The 16,454-nt window shown below is 38.6% G+C and overlaps 1 protein-coding gene across 3 annotated transcripts in view; it reads right to left on the reverse strand.

The window, feature by feature from the left end:
- spop (speckle type BTB/POZ protein) overlaps positions 1-15,569 on the reverse strand; it is a 93,956-nt gene extending 78,387 nt beyond the window's left edge. Inside the window, exons 1-2 of one of the 3 annotated variants that reach the window (XM_053239043.1) lie at positions 15,432-15,528; positions 5,812-5,868 (exon numbers count right to left, since the gene is read on the reverse strand). The gene's annotated coding sequence lies outside the window, so the exon portion shown is untranslated. Of the gene's footprint in view, positions 1-5,445; positions 5,675-5,811; positions 5,869-15,431 lie in introns of those variants that run through there. The other 2 variants (XM_026916186.3, XM_053239042.1) reach the window with 2 other exon arrangements.
- Between the last annotated feature and the right edge of the window lie 885 nt (positions 15,570-16,454).

The raw sequence follows: 16,454 nt of genomic DNA on the forward strand, positions 1-16,454 counted from the left end.
GCTTTGCCTTTCTTCCCAGCATACTGGCAGTTCAATGTGATGGTTTTCTTGGTCTTGCCTCGACATCCACATTTCCTCTTAACTGCCATTTCTTAATGACATTATGGACAGTGGAAACTGCTGAAGTACTCTGATAGGTTTGGATATGTTTGCTATATTTTTATAGCTTTGTAGACATCAATTAATGCCTAACAATTTAATTAAGTTTGGAGACTTTACAACTGGACGTACGTCCATACTTTTGCATCCAATAGTAGATCTGATATTGGTAATATCAAAATATAAAAACATTGAGATTGTTGCATTTACAACTAATATCTAAGCCACATGACCAAGTCTGATCAAGCTACTAAAAGGTACAATGGCATAAAATGTGGCATGAAGTGTACACATGCAGTCAGTCAGAGCAATAAAAATGTTCTCTTCCGTCCAATTTTTTTCACATGCAGGATTACCAACAATCATTTATAATTCTGCTCTCACCTTGGGCAGACAATTACTTGAGTGGGACTCCTGCGATCAGCAGAACTCTCACCCCAAAACAAAAACGCAATATTCCTCACTAAATATTTAGTGATAATTAATTTAATGATAATGTAATTATTTCGAGTAGGAATCTCGTTGGCCTGAATTAAAACCCATGATTAGCATAGAGAACTAGCGATGATGTGTGAACACTTATCGCTTATTGGTGTTCATCAGCTTGCTGGCTTTGAGCCAGATAAAAAAAACTGATTAGTGATTCGGAAAACTGAGCAGACTCATGCATGAACACAAACACATTATTTCACTTCTACTAAGCATAGACCTGCGATAAATATCTCTAAATAAACCAACAAGTCAACTCTCTGAAATTTGAAAGGAAGTTTTAAAAATGACTTCTTTAACCAAAAATAAGATGCTTATTTAAGTTAAATATTAATATAATAAATTCACTTAGTTCATTTTAATTTGACTTTATGTAAATTTAATAGTTGAAACTTATAAATAATTCAGTATTTTTTTATTAATAGTAATAATTTTTTAAATTAATACATTTAATAATTTATTCTTCAATAAGTTCATATTATTTGGACCTTTTCATTTAATATTTTACCCAGTAGACCTCAAGTTCTCAGCTAATTTTCTTTTTCCATGAGAACGTGTGTTCATCTCTACTCGTATGTGGCGTCTTACATAGAGACTTCCAGCTTCCATGACAGAATACACTAGTACACCTGTCACTCAGTTGCATGGGCACCTGTTTTCAACAAACCTTTTCAGGAGTGACCTCTCAGGCTTAAAATAGATGAACCACCTGCGTGTCACAGACAGGGTTGTTTTTTTTTTTTTTTTTTTTTGGTCGAACGTTCCTTCAGCTGTCACTTTCACAGAGAGCGTTATCATGTTTACAACCAGCTTGCTGTTTCGGACCTGCACTGTATGGCCTGCATTTAAGAAAGTAGATAAAAAGCTTGACTGCACCACACTGAAGAAGTGTGTAGTGTGTGTAGTCAAAATTTTCCACTTATAAACGAAGCCAGTTACAAGGAGCTTTTTTTTTTTTTTTTTTTTTTAAATGTTGCAACGGGCTAATCTATAACATAGCACAGAAAAACGTGTTTAAAAATTATTACATTACCACATACATTTATAATAGTAGCTATGAGTAGTTACTAGCTATAACTGTAGCAGTAACTATAATACACATTTTTAAATCCCACCACCTGCTGCACTACACACACCGGCTGAGGTGCACTAGTTCTGGATAAGTTACCACATAATGCATTATAACCAATGGCATTACAGTTACAGTGAGACACACACACAGCTGATAAACATAGTTTTACATTTTTACATATTTTTATGTATAACATCTATATTTTGTCTAATAGATTCTATTCTACTCTTCTATTTTATTCATTATATTCTGCTTTTATTACATTCTGTTTATTATGTATCACTGTTGCACTGTGGGTTGAGGCACTAAGGAAAAACATTTCACTACATTAACACATGTATGTAATGTATGTGAAAAATACAGAACCTTGAACGAACACACACACACACACCCACACACACACACACACACACCCCCACACACACACCCCTTCATCAGATGCTCTCCTAGACATCATCCTCTACTGCAGACACACACAATCACAAAGGATTTCAGAGAAATCTGAAAGCACGTGCTGGCGACTGCTACACTTCATGAATATTCATCAAGCTCATTACCACACAAGTGGGGAAACAAGAGATATTTCACATCTATAGAGAGAGAGAGAGAGAGCAAACATGCTCGTGCAAGGGCGTGAGAGACTGAGAGACACACTCACACACACACACACACACACACACACACACAGAGACACTGATAACACTAGGTATTAATGTGCGTCTCAATTGGTCAGCGCTGCGTACAAGTGTAAATGAAGTCATACACATTGAGGAGACTGACTCATGACACATGCAGAGGTGGACAGGGACACTTGCGGCTCAACACTAATGCGTCCTCATGCATCCTGGACAACGCTGAAGGACCACAGAGTCACCAGTGTTGCCACATGGTTTTCAAGTGAGAATGACACAGAAATGAGATTCCACTGTGCACTGACTGTTTGGGTTATGCTGAGCTCAAGAGTAGACAACAGTATTATTTCCACCATTTTACATTTTTTTCCCAAAAACTGTGCTGTTTTTCACTTTTGTGCTACAGATCTTGTGAGTTCATCATTAAATTGGGACTATAGAATGAACGTGAATGTCTAAATTCACCTCTAGGTGGTGCTATTTTTTTTTTTTTTTTTTTGGTCGAACGCGCCTTCAGCTGTCACTTTCACAAAGAGTTGTATCGTGTTTACAACCATTATTGTGTTTACATCCGTATCGTGTTTGCTGTTTCGGACCTGCACTGTATGGCCTGCATTTAGTGGAAGCTGGAAAGTAGATAAAAATCTTGACTACGCCACAAGGAAAAACTGTGTAGGGTGTGACGTCAAAATTTTCCACTTATAAACGATGCCAGTTACAGGAAGCTTTATTTAAAAATGCTGCAACGTGGAGCAATTTTCACAAATTCGTGAACATCAGCTTGTGAGCCATCTTTTTCCTTGGTTCTCTGAAAGATGATGACTTTTTGTTTTGCCAAACAGAAAGTCAGTCATTTTGAGTTTGTTTGGACAAATTCTGTCCAATCATGAAATCTGGATCATGACATCATGAGACCAAACCAAACAAAACTTGCTCAGATTTTCACTCAGAAGTCACCAAACAGGAAGTGAGGGCATATCTCAGCAACTGTTTGACATTTTGCCTTCAGGTTTAGTATCTCCTTGCAAACAAGCGCTGGTTTCAGTGCCTTCTGCTATTCCTCCATCGCTAAGAGGTGGGGCCAGAAAGTGCTTGGTCCCATAATCGCTGCTAGCAGCTATATTGTTAGAGCTATTTTTTGAAGTGTTGCATTTGGCAAAGAGACATTTGAGACGTATGAAAAGGCCAGACATGAACGGCTAACTGAGATGTTTGTATAAACATGATATACGGGAAAATAGATTCTTCTGTGTTGTGCACTTACATATCGAATAAACCTTCCTCGCTTCCTTGTTCAGACACACATCTCACATCTGCTGATTTACAATAAAACGTCTAGAAATCATACCCATGCTTCATTGAACATTTCGTTAAGACAGTGAGACAAACCTGTATCTAACGATGCATTCAAACGTCCTCAAACTGCAATTCATTATAGCAAATTAAAGCTCAAAACTCCTGCAAAGTGACAATTAACTGGTAAAATCAGCTTCAAAGTCTAGCTTATGAGGAACAAGAAGCATGTTTCTTGCCTTTTGTCTGTTCAAAGCTGAAGAGCTTATTAGTGATGCTGTTTTGGTGACATTTGAGCTCTGTTCCACAAATGAGTCTGCAGATGACCGTCTCCCAGCGCTCAGGCTTTCTGAAGTGTCGGCGGATTGGAGATCATACGGCTTCCTCACAGCTGTCTCCCATAGGTTTCACAAACACACTCGTCTCACACGGCTAACGCTACGCACACCGAAGCACTGTGTGTGTCTGTGTGTGTGTGAGAAACTGTGTATTCAACTAGCTGCCAACACTCAGCAAAAACACGATTTGCGCCAGCACCTGCAGAGAACGTCGTCTTCCGCCTGAGTCTCTGTCGGAAACGCAGGCTACCGTTAGCTGAACATAGTCCAAGCCGTGTCGAAAAGTTTCTCTTCAGAGAGATTATTTTCCTTGTTGTGTGTTTTCAGCTTCTGCTGCCAGACTGGCAGTGAATTAATGCAGCTGGAAACAGAAGAAGGAAGAGGAGTGGAGTAGAGGAGAATATCCTCATCCTCATGTGTTTATATGCCATTTCCTGCTTTCACATCTATTACACTGAAACTCAGGTTACGCTGAAACACTGCCATTCATTCAGCCAGTTCAACATGAGCTCAGGCCACACACACACGCACGCACGCACAGAGACACACAGACGGAGACAAACACAAAAGACACACATACACAAATGAACACACACAAATACAAAAAAACCCACGCAAACAAACACATACATGAATGAAGACACACACACACAAACAAAAACACAAATGGACACGCGCGCATATGAACAAACACAATCAAATATATGAATAATCAATATACACAATGTGTGTAATGTACAAAAACAAAGAAATTAAAAGTATGTGGTTTTGTGTAAATCACTTGGCTATATGATGTTTGTAGAACAGATTACAGCACGTCCCTCACTCTGATCTGTGAATAAATGAAGATTTCCAGGTTTAATGGCCAAACACGCACTGATGTCACACTCGTGCAGTAAATGATACACTTTCTGTCTTATCACAGTTTGGTACATAACTCTGGAACTGTGTTCTTGCAAAACAAGTCATTTTAAGAAAATAATAACCGTTCTCATGGCTGGGCAGTTAGACTAGCGCTGCGTGTGTGTGTGTGTATGTGTGTGTGTGTGTGTGCGTGCGTGAAGCTAGGAAAAAGTTCAATCTCAAAATAATACAGAGCGAGCAAGGATTTAAAGATCAGTGAACACCGAGCTCTTAAACACTCGGGACATTTTGTATAGTCATGACGTATTAGCTGAAAGGCACAATGCAACACGTACTGCACTCTCTCTCGCTCATTCCTCAAAAACAAAAAGGCAATTTCACAACCATATGAAGTATTGATTTCAATCAGGCAATGGCATCTTGCTCTCCCTCTCTCACACCTGCTCTTTTCCTACTATTACTTTTACCTTAAGCACGTGACTCCGTCAACAACACCCCAGTTTCTCTACAAGCTCTAATGGCTGAGGTCAAGCACGGTAAAGCACAAACACACAACATCAAAAAACTGTCCGCCATCCTTCCAACACACACACACACACACGCAGGGTTACGCTAAAACTCAAATGCCACCCATTCTGCATATCCGGCAGAATCTCACACAAAATTGTTGAAGGTGTAGAAATGCCACTTCTCCATATCTCCTCACAATCTCTTGGCCTTTCGTTTTCCCAGTCGCTTTCTCTCATTCTCTCCATTCCTCTCTCTCCAAATACCATCCGTCATATCTGCAGCAATCTTCCTCTTACATGAATACTAATGAAGAGATCACACCTGACAGGTCAAAGCGAAACACAATAAGTCTGAGTGTGTGTGTGTGTGTGTGTGTGTATAATATATATATCTCTTCTCTGATGTTGAGGGAGAGAGAGCCAATTCAACAATAATCAGTCAGGAAAGTTGAACACAAACTCCGGAGGAGATCTTCCCAGGTATTTATAGGAAAGAACAGATGCCAGGACATCACCGGAAATAAGGAGGACATCTTAATGACTGTGACATGCCAGAAGAACAGGAGAAATGTCTGGAAAACAGAAGTGATTCAGAAGCTGAACATTTGTGCTGAAGACAGAATTTTACATTAAATGAGCAGCGCAGTAGGAGACAGGCTGATGTCAATTACGAGCAAATCTCCTGCAGACTTCAAGGAAGTGATCTAACAAACTTGTGTTTGAAATGGAAAATCCACCAAATCTGTTATATGTGCAGTTTGTTATATGATGTTGTGTAAAGCCTGGTTTACACTTCTGTATTAGAGCGTCCTGATGGAGAGAGGGGGTTTATGGGAAAGTGCAGGTGTTTTATTAAGAGCTTCACACTAACACTCAAGTTTAAAGAGTTGATTTTTAAACAATAGTATTTTCCTTTATCACATTCAATCTTTTCACTCATCCACACACTGAGAATGACGGGCATGGGCCCCCATAAGTTTTTCAAGGTGTAGACCGTTACAAAATAATAATAATAGCTCACCATAGAAACTTTCTAAAAATATCAGTTCAGCCCTATTCACCCTCTAAATCTCTTAGGCCAGGGTCTAAAAATAAAACAAAATATAAAAAAATGATAAAACTCTTGCATCAGATAGCTATATATTAACAGCACAAGCAAATTCAACAGTAGCTTTCCAGTAACAGCCCTACATCACTACAATGATCGACAATGCCCGAGAACGAAGCAGCGGAACCTGGGCAATTTAGCCAACTTTGGAGCTCTATATCCTGTTAAAATGATGCCTCAGGCACTGTTACAGAGCTCACTATGTTACAATCAATCATTTTCCCCAGGTCAGAGACTTTGTTTATTCAATCAATTTTTTGGAAGAATTTATACATTTTTTTAAGCTTTAAGTACATTAAGTACATTTTGTTTACAATATTAAACCTGTTTGCAGCCGATTTATTTAGTTTTATACAGACAAAAATGCACACTGTTCTGCATTGTTTATCAACTTGTGAATGAGCATTCCTGTAAAATACTGAAGGAGTAAATGACACAAAGCCAAAACATTACCAATAGACATATAAACACTACTGATGTCTCTGTGTCTATAAAAATGGGAGGCCAATACAAAAACAAACAAGAATTCTGGACCAGATGTTAGTTTTCCAAATGAGATTTCTCAGCCACAAAATAGTTTTGCCCGATCATGGTTTAAACCACTATTTTATCATGTTCTACGTATTTTGCTGGTTATTTGTACAAGTAAGAAATAAAAAAAATTGACTATTGCACCTTTAAGCCTGGTTTATTCTTCATGCATGACTTCATGCGTGTGGGTGCGAACAAGTGGCATTGTTCACACCCTCGCCTGAGTACTTTATGTACATCTGAAGTAGAAAGAGAGACAGTCACTAGAATACACGAGAGCCAAAACATCCCTGTCAGTCAGGTTTCCATGTCGAACTTTAAAATGTTTCGCGATTTCACGCACAGCAATGTTAAACACCCTGACAAGCTCTGTTGAAACTTCCTGCCGTCGTCATGATTGCTGTCATGAGCTGCTTCTCAAATCAAAAACTCTGACCTTACATTCGAAAGTACTGAGTAATCTAGAAAATCCAGAAAACTGGTATACAAAATAGATCTTTCCATAGGTTTGAAGGCTGTGAGAGGTTTTTAAAATTCAAATGCTCACTGTCACAGGAGTGTTAGTAATCAATAATGGTCTAGAATAGTGCATATGATGTGATTTGAGACACAACTCTAGTTTGTTTAGTTAGTTACACAGTGTCACATGGTGCTATGCTACCACTATTTACTTTGTTATTGCACCACACAAATAGCTTAGCTTGTAGCTTAAATGTAGCTTAAATTTCTGAAAATTTGCACAAGTGACGCGCCAAATGACCGAAGGATACACACGGCAACCAACTTGCGTACACGTGTTAAAAGCAATTCTTTATCTAAGCCTTTAATCTAATGCGTCACTGTGAAAGAGCTTTAATGTGCAGGATGTGGATTCACGTATATAGTAAGTGACAGTGGCATGCTTGTCTGGTAGAGCGACTGAGCTTTCTATGAAAGATCCCCTATATGAAAAGATAAAATCTGCCTCTCACATACAATATAAACCCATCAAACACACTAAAATGCACCTGAATTCCCTAAAATACAAACTTTTTAAATAGCAATACCATTTATTAGACCTTCATGACAAACAAAACCAGCAGCCAAGTGCTCTTTAAACACGCTGCTTCAAAAAAAAAAAAAACCCCACACAAGCACATGCAATATGAGAGCGCAATAATATATTTCATCCCATATATGAGAGCGTAGACAGGCATTTGCAACCCCAATCCATATTTCAATTTTCATCCCCTCATGTAAACTAATTCAATTTAGGCTGTATTTCCTCACCAGCAATCGCCTGTGAGAAATGAGCCTATTCTCGGCCATGGAGTTTAAACACTCATATTCCTTTCTCTTACACACACACACACACACACACACACACACACACACAACCAGAATCTGTGATATTTACATCGGTGATACTGAGTATATTAACCTTTGGTTGATTTCCAATTCAAAGTTTAAACTGATTGAGTTCATCACTTTAGTGGTTCATTTTAACACCAAAAATCTTTGAAAATGATTGTGCTGTGCTGCTGATTTTCAAGTTTGAAGGCAAACTTTAGAAAACATGGTTATGACTAAATCCTTTTGGGAAAAAGAATGCTGTCAGAAACAGTCACTGCAGTAATTTTGCCACATTGCTCTAATAAACAAAGGAACTAAAAATCTTTGTATTTATATTGTACATATGAGCGGCAAGAGTGTTACAAGAACTCGTAACGAATAGGATCAGGAAAGTTTCCAACGTGTCTCTGAGTAATTTGCCTTATAGATAAGGGTAAAAGTGTTGGTGCTTCTGAGCCTATTTGATAAATGTGCCACATCAAGATATTAAAATACAATACAAAAAAAGATGGTTTTCAAACCAAATCTTAAGTGGCTGCAGAATCCAATGTAGAATGTAAAAGCCCATGTAGAACCAACACCGGATTTTCCTTACCCGAGAGGGTTCCTAGTAAAACCTCATTTTTTTAGAAACTTTAAATATCCAATGAACCTTTAAAAAACCATTTTTGTATAGTAGCCATAAAGGTACATACTGATGCATAATCTCAGTATTTTATTTGAGACCTAGTCACTTCATCACTATAATCAACAGCCTGAAGAAACTAATCACACCCAAACAAAGAAAGGTTTCAATCAAGGTCTCTAGATTGAGTATTTGAGAAACTGTTGATCCCTGGGGATTTTCACACACAACAGTCAAAAAACATTCAGAGAGCAGCAGCTCTGCAGGCAGAAACGCCTTGTTGTTCAGAGAGATCAGTGTAGAATTAGCAGGCTGATTCGAGCTGACGGGACGGCTACAGCGACTCAAATGACCACTTTTTACAACCGTGGTGAGCAGAAAGGCAACTCAGATCACACAATGTCTAACCTTGAGGTTGGCTGGGCTACAAAAGACCACACTGGGTTCCACTCCTGTCAGAGGGAAGAACAGACTCCCCAAATACTTTGAAACCCGTCCCTCTGGACCGCCCCTAAAATCACACTGCGGCTTCTCTATTTCTCCACACAGGGATCGTGACTGCACTGAAGGTCCTTTGGCTGCTAACCCGCTGATTTTATAAACATGTTACATTGCTACGTCAGCTGTCACTGCTAACATGTTTGTTACTTTATCATACACAATCTTATCAAACTGACAAAATGAAATGGCACTGCTGACTAAAACTTTAGCTTATAACGCCGCCACAATAAATACTGACAATAAAAGATTTTATGGAAAAGTCGCTCTCAAAAACAACAACAATGATGGGATTGGATCTTTATTGATTCATTTTGGTTTTTGTTACACACACAAGTTTGTGCAAAGAGACTTTTGTACAAAGAACTCATAATAAAACAAATTCATCATAAATTCCTTTAATTTGCATCATTGGCTTACGTATTTTTAAACAGTGGGTTAACACCTTGATATTTTTACACTAGGTCATCATACCATGAAACTTTCAAACTCTAACACCTCTAACAAGTGTACTTTCATCCACTAACTATTAGGGTGCATAATATGGACAGAAAACTACATCTGAATCACACTGCTACATACTGGGGCTGCAATACACCTTGCACATTAACGCCTGTGACACGGGTAGAATTGCCTTTCATAATTTTATTGCATAATGCATAAATGTGATTCATCAAATGCTCAAAGCACATACAATATTTAGATTTCTTATAGGACCTAGATCGCAATACTCCACAGTAGGATAACAATTAAAAACTAGTTAACGTATTTAGTTCCTCCAGTTAGCTGTAATCCTAACAGTTTCCCTGTATAAACTGCAGCAGATCCGTGTTCCCGCAGGAAGCAAATTACACCACTGTGTATGCAAACTTAGTACAAAGAGCCTAACACAAACATACTGTTTAAAAAAAAAAAAAAAAAAAAAAAAAAAAAAAAAAAAAAAAAAAACATGCTGCTCTCTGCTGACCTGCACAACAAACTAACTTATGAAAATGTGAATAAAGTAGATTTAGAGTAATATAATACTCCTGCATGCATGTGCGTCATGAATAAGAGTTTAATGCACGTAGCCATTCCCTTGAAATGGAAGTTTTAAGGAGTGATGGAGTAGCGCTGTCTCTTGCTACATGGCCTGGAGGTTTAATATTCATCCCGAAAGATGTTGAAAATGTATCATTTCCACTTCAATCCTACCTTTCCAAAAAGCCAGTGCTACTTTAGCTTTGGAATAATATTGGTGTTGTCCAATTAAACAACCTGATAATTTGATAACTAAAGTACAAAAAAAGCTCCTGTATGACACACGAGCATAATTTTTTGCTTCTGGATATCACGATAAATAGTTTTGCTTTGCCGATTTGCAAAGCGTAACTAATGTAATTCCTCTGCTTCTGTTTGAAATGAAAACAGGTTTGTGTTAAGTCTAGGATTTACCACACTGCTGAGCTGAGAGACAGAGTTAAGACCTTGCAGTCCTGATGCACAAAGAGAAAGAACAAGGATAACGCACAAGACTTAAAATTAGCACTAGGCAACCGGAGAAGAATGCAAACGCACAATTAATGAAAGTGTTAAGATTCAAGTTCAATAAACATTCTGTAATGAAATTACACAGCAGAGAATCCCACTCCCACTGTTATTACTGATTATAACCATCCATTATAGTTCTACGAAGGAAGGAAAGAAAAGAAAGAAATGAAAAGGAAGAGACAAAGAAAGAAAAGAAGGAAGGGAGGAAGGAAAAGAGGAATGGAGCAAAGGATAGAGAGAGGAAAGGAGAAAGGAGGAGAGTGTGAGAGGGAGGGAGAGAGGGTAGACAGAAGGAAGGAAAGAAAGAAGGAAGGAAGGATGGAAGAAATGAAGGAAAGACAGAAGGAAGGAAAGAAAGAAAGATGGTTAGAAGAAAAGCCCAATTTCAACCAGACACCGCGAGGGCACAGCTCTGCAATCAGTACGCTTCCATGTCACTGAACGTTGCCGTGTTATTGTTATAAGCTCCGTGTCTGACGGCGCACACACTCCCACCAGCATGAGTGAAAACCACCCGCTCACTTAACTTTATTTGTTGTGTCCCTGCCCCAATACACACCTCTGCTTTATAGCTTGAATCATTTGAAACCAGTTCATCTTGCCTTCACCAAGATCAAGTCCACATTTTTATTTGTCCTAAAGTCTGGAGAAGAGGCTGTTAAAAGTCATGAACAATATTTAATGAAGCAGTTTGCATTAAGTGATAGAGTGCATTAGCTTGCCATGTCCAGTTACACAATTAATGCTGTATAATTACTAATTAATACTACATAAAAACACATCTTGCTTCATATGAACAAAGCTTCACATCAGAAGAAGCTGAGAAGCAGCTTGCAGTACAGCCACATGCAAAATATTGATTACAGACTGACTACACACTAAATATACTAAATAAAACTAACGTACAACACTCCTACTTTTTTGCTGCAGCCTCTCGCTCTTGCCTTCCCAGCTGCTCTGTAGTAGGTTTGTTAAGACTAATTCACTTAAATATTATTAGACATAATCCAGAATGACACGAAGTTGAAGTAAAAGTGAAGGAACTGAATGAAGAACTGGTTACACTGATTTAACGGAGAGCCAGGAGGTGTTGCGGTAGGACGCTGTGTGCGTCTGCACTCATCTCAAGTTATTTATCAGAGTACAGTCCCTGTAGCATGCTTTAATTTCACCTGCCATGTTCACAAAACCAAAAGATTAAAAAGACTGGATGAAATTGAGTTCATGAACTACTTCAAACTTATGAGGGAAGAATCAGTCGATGATATGTGACGTCACATCCAAAAATCGTTGCTCCAACACCATAACAATGGCTGCTGTTTTCCAGCATAGGATTCGCAATATTTGCACTGGGTCACAATATCTCAGCATTTAATATCAGCAAAGATTGGTCCAGGCTTGTTTTATTAGGCCATATACTTACCCGAGCTGAGTCCAAGCAGTAAATAAAATTTCACTGCCTTATTTTTATTACTGCCTATTCTGTAATTCAGAAACATGACTGGAGCGCATCAGGATATACGATGCTACCTCAAAATACCACCCAGGGCTGGGCGATATCACTGTGTAATACTGCTATTGCGATAAATCTCATCTCAGTACATTTATCAGACATATCTCATGGAAGGTCAGTACCTTTAGAACACTGACTGACTCATTAGAAGTAAATACACTGTGTCTTATTTTCATATGCAACATCTGTATTGTGACAGTAAATCAAAAATTACAAGTTAAAATAAAAAATTTAACAATAGGCCATAAAATGTGTCACAGGGATCGTTAGTACTTTTATAACAGTGACCAATTCGATTATTACTCACAGTAACAAGCAGCTGGCTGGACAATAATACATATGCAAATAACTTATTTTTAATGTAAATAAATCCATTATTTAATGTATAGATTTGTACAGATTATTTAAATGAGGCACTATTTTCCTAGCACTCAAGGAACATGCTAAATGCTATCTAGATATACTGTGTATAATAAAATGTCTAAGTTTGATGATTTAATATTTTTGCTATATCGCTCATTTGCAATTACCAAGATGTTTTTATTCTGCATGTACAAACACCAAAATGTTCACGTGATATAAGCAACTAGGACCTGCATGGCTACTACTTTTTACTAGTCAACCTGTAATTCAAAAATGTTTCCAACTAGTCGTCTTTTCCATAGTTAAAGCAAAAATGGTTTCAGGACATTTCAGGACATCGTTATTTTTAGTTTGGTTTATTTGTGCAATAAAAGACGCTTCAAACTGGACTTCAATTAACAGGCGCACATCAGCTACAAGTTTAATTTCCAGTTTCAATGCTTTTTAAGCTACACTGTCAATGAATGCAAACAAATTAGTGCCAATCAATTCATGTTACGATTCTTAAAAGCACATCAGCTCATTTGAAATCTCAAGCTCACAATGCAGCATGGAAACTTCCTAAAACTAACTGATGGATGGCAGATGCGATGTCTACAGCAGCGTCTAGGAGGTTTTTCCACCACGTTAAAGTCCAGCCTCAGTAGCATCCAAAAACTCTTTGAGCTGGCCTGCTGTGCTGATTGGGTATTGAGGGTTTGGGTATTGATGTGCAACTCAAGGCTCTAAAACCATCCTTTCACACAGCACTAGAATTCACTCCACCACACTGTAAGGGTTTTATTTACATTTTTTTTTTAGCTGTAAAGTAAAAAAAAAAAAACTGCTGGAGGAATTCCTTCAGAAATGGGTGACAGTGGGATTAAAAAAGTCTCACGCACACCACTCCACTTCATACAGTGTGCGCTATTGAAGTGTTAATGGTCCATTACTGCATCTAGTCTGAAATATTTCAGACTAATAAAGTATATTTATCTGCTTTCTTTACTTTCTGCCTCACCGGTTCTTCCACCGTCTGACTAGTCGACATCCTCACAGTGGTGACTAGTGAATATATTAGTCGACTAGTTCAGTGGTTCTCAAACTTTTTGTAGCCAGGGACCCCTTAAACTGTAAAATAAATTCCACTGACCTCCTCAGTATGGATTTATTTCATGAACATGATTTAAAATTTTCACACAAGTGTTTTGGAAGCTGTAGAGCTTTCTATTCATGAAAGTACCCCAGTAGAACACACTAGGGCCGAGTTGTGCTTGGACTCCTAGATATAATAACTTTGATAATGTGGGTTACGATTTTCACCACTGTAACAAAAATCGAAAATGCCATGGACCACCTAGCTATGCTTCACAGATGCCGCTTTGAGAACCACTGGACTAATCGAGACTTCTCATACTGCACTACTGAATGTTTCTCAGCTATGCAGCTTTGAAGAGGGTAACACAGGACTGACTTTGCTTGCTCAAGTGTTAATATTAACCCAGATAAAAGAAACTGCACCAGCACCAAATTATAAAGATAAGTGCCCTGAAGGCTATTATTACCTTAACATTAACACTCAAGCAAACACACAAACAATCAGGTTGCTTAGGCAGGTTCATATAAGATATGAAGGAAGGGTGGCACACATAGCTGTGACAGGTAAGAGTGTGTGTGTGTGATGGGATTAGAATACGTTGATATTTCATGCCATTACAGTTGTCAAGTAAAATACCCAGCATGCAACACAAAAAGAATCAACCTCCCTCATTACTTTTGTCTCTGCTTGTCTATTTTATTTCTTTCCCACTTCATGGCTGTTGCATGTAATATCTGTTAGCTGGACCTTCATTTCTGCAATGCAGCACTGATTTAACCCGTCGTCTCAAATCGCAGTGTAGCTCACTTTCTGGCAGCGAGCACCCCTGCAGCCCTGCACTGCGCATACCACAGAAAAAAAGACCTCGTTATTTAGCAGGATATGAAGTCGGGTCTGTGCGCATGCGCGGAGCTGGAATTCCAGCTACTCAGTAATACGGTTCTTTATTTGGCAATGGCTACATCACTGACGTCCAGGCCTCCTAACAAAAAAAATAACTTGCTCGCTAATAACGGTTGTTGGATGAATTAATGTTAACTTGTCATACATTTTAATAACCACGAGCTTAGACTAATTTACTGTGTTTTTAAAGCTCAGCATTATCAAATACACGCGAGGAGCTTGCTAAGACTTCAGTCAAAACACAAACAAAAAATACTAGCAAGTTAGACACAGTGTGTACACTTAGCGAGCTAGCCGGCTAAACAGATGCGGACGGTCTTCAATGCGAGGCAACAGTTACTGGCTGTGGGTTAGCACGCAAATGATGGAAAATGTATACAAAATACAACGGGTTATTAGCTGAATAAAACGACAACTAACACCATTCAGCTCTAATCAGATAACGAGCTGCTCGCTCATTATATAAGAAACACAATACAGTTAGCAGAACAAGCTAACATGCAGTTACAGAGTTATCCAGCACACAACCACAAAGTCTCTCCCTACACACGCGCTCCTTCTCTGTCTCCGTCCCTACTCTACTCTACAAACAAAATATATCCCAAACGGTCACACATGTCGTCTTTAACGCCATATTTTCCTTTCCAAACTTACCTTTTTTTAATCTTTTCTTCGACCGTATCGGATATTTTTTTTTTCTGTTGCGCTGCTTCACGTCCGGGTTAAAGCGCGTGACGACACTCGGCCGCGCGCACGCACACACTGAGGTGCACGAGCTCTCAACTCCAGGGTTTAAAGGTGCAATAGCCGATTATTTTTATTCCTTACTTGTACAAATAATCTGTAAAATATGTAGAACATGATTTCAAAAACAATGTATGAAGCCGTGGAAGTAGCAAAACGTTATTAAGTAGGTGAGAAAACACGTTTGGAAACCTGACTTCCGGGCGGGAACCATTGTTTGTGTTTGGATGTGCCTCCTGTCAGTTGCACATTCCCTGTCTACAACCAGAAAAAACGCCATCTCAGCTTCAAATTTCAATTCATCAACTTGAATGTTTGTAGTTTGAAGATTACTGTTCACTATAGTAGAACCTGTAACTGTAGGTCTGTAACAGAGCAAACAAAAGACACATTTTTGTGGAGGCATCCATGTTTTTTCTCATTTTGCACGTCGAAAGTGCTGAGGTGAGAAATGACTTTATTACAACTTGCAAATTACCACCTACAAGGCAGCACGAAAGCTGCATGTACTCTGTGGGCCACCTAAGATCCTGGGGGCGGGGCTTCATGAACATGGGCGGGGAATGGGGGAGTGGGCTCGAGGAATAAAAAACAAAAGCATTCAAATGTTGAACCCCTGTTACAGACTTAAGCTTGAAAAAAAATCTTAACTCATGCACCTTTAACGCCACACACACACACACACACACACACACACACACACACACACATTTCTTCTAACAGGCAAATAGAAGAGCTGACAAATATCACATTACTGTATAATGAACTCTATCATGTGTATAAATTGTAAGAAACTGTAAGTAGCCAAACCTGGAAAAATACTATAACAGAGCTGTTGTATTCTGCTTTTTGATTAGTCAGAGGGTGTTAATTAATTTTCTATAGCTGTAGCTCTGACAGTAGTTCCAGTTGTAATTCAAATGACAGGTTTAT

The sequence above is a fragment of the Pangasianodon hypophthalmus genome, chromosome 13 (genome assembly GCF_027358585.1).
Source record: "Pangasianodon hypophthalmus isolate fPanHyp1 chromosome 13, fPanHyp1.pri, whole genome shotgun sequence".
Classification (NCBI taxonomy): domain Eukaryota; kingdom Metazoa; phylum Chordata; class Actinopteri; order Siluriformes; family Pangasiidae; genus Pangasianodon; species Pangasianodon hypophthalmus.